This window comes from Mastomys coucha, unplaced genomic scaffold (genome assembly GCF_008632895.1).
Source record: "Mastomys coucha isolate ucsf_1 unplaced genomic scaffold, UCSF_Mcou_1 pScaffold7, whole genome shotgun sequence".
Lineage (NCBI taxonomy): Eukaryota > Metazoa > Chordata > Mammalia > Rodentia > Muridae > Mastomys > Mastomys coucha.
In genome coordinates, this window is record NW_022196913.1 from 9,453,516 (window position 1) to 9,455,084 (window position 1,569).

Sequence of the window (1,569 nt, forward strand, 5' to 3'; positions counted from 1 at the left end):
TCTAATTGATTTCCAATGAGTCGTATCACAGCTTGTCTCAATTTAGCTATTTTATCAACTATTTTTTCTGTCTATCTTATTTTGTTGAGTCCAATGCTCGTGAGAATGCATATACCTGTCTTTAACAAATTCAGCGGTTTTGAACTTTTTTATGAAAGGCAACTCCACTTTTAGTAGCCGATTTGATGATTCCTAGGACTACAGCAATGATCATTCCCACCATTTATGGAGGTCTTCTTAGTATTCATTCAGCTAGCTTCTGTATCAGCATCATCACGGTGAGTCTTGCCATGGTCTGAGCAACCTCACTGATATCCAGACTGCTGGTCTTGCTCTGAGAATATGTTCCAAAAGAAACATTTCACATACTGACATTGACAAGATATGAAGAGTTCAGCAAGCATGTGCAAGTAGTTATTAGGGTGGCATTGTGCACGTGCTTTTAGTAACAGATAAAGTACTGGCACAAAAGCCATAAAGGTGTGACTTTAATCTAAATTAATGGACAAGTGAAATCTGTTATTATTATGAAAGCTTAGTTTTCCTTTTCCTGCTTCAAGGGGGTGAAAAGCACTTTCCAATTTTCACAAATTTGTCTGTATAGAATTACCAAATTGAAGTAGAGGTCCTGACATTCCAACTCCGTGCCATTCAATAGAGTCCCTAGAAGAAGAGACAACTTTCACTGTTTTATATGAATTGGACCATTGCCATTTCATTTTTGAACTAGAATATAGTCCTTGATGATTGGAGGACCCTCAAGCATAAGGGCTCCAAACAATGACTCTTTCTTGGGAGATATTAACAAGCACTCAAGAATTTTTACCTATACATTACTGCCAATGTGTCCAATCAGGATTTTATTAGTAATCCACAATGTACAGGTTGATAAATTTATGGAACTAGTAGGATTGATTTTTGTGTCCCTCGAATCCAAATGCACAAAGCATCAAAAGTTCTTTATAAGAATTTTGGGTAGTACTATAATCAATTTTAGATAACCAAAATTGAGAAGTCTTACTTAGACAATAAATTCTAGTACCCATACAAATTAGAAAATTGTTTTTATTCCCATAGTGTTATTTATAATTTCTTTACCTTCCTCTGCAGGTTGAGCAGGTCTATGATTGTCATAATGACCAGGTAGCCAAAAAGATTCATTGACCATCACAGGAATATCTATCTCTCCCCAATTTACTACTGTGTTAATTGGAGGATTAGGAATAAAAGCTTAATAAGTAAGATTTGTTCCCCACAGACAGAATGACAAGAAGCCAGGCTGTAGTGTTTAGAGGCTTTCCAGACAGCAGGAGAATCAAAACCATCTGCTTTAAAATCTTTTACATAAAGATTTTCCTTCTTCATCAGGATGTGCTATCCATGTCAGCAGCCAAAGCTTCTATGAGACCTCTCTTGCTCTCGTCAAATTTTAATTAGTTTTGATGGACTCCATTGTGTTTCTCTTCCTGTAGAAAGAGACATACCTCACTGTTATACCTTCCTTGCTTTCCAACCTAATGTCAGGACAACTTGGCTAATTTACCTCAGCAGTGTTTAAAAAAAAAAAAA

General features: G+C 36.1%; 1 pseudogene; it reads left to right on the plus strand.

Moving 5' to 3' along the window:
* The first annotated feature begins 206 nt into the window (after nt 1–206).
* LOC116082585 overlaps nt 207–1,569 on the plus strand; it is a 17,388-nt pseudogene continuing 16,025 nt past the window's right edge.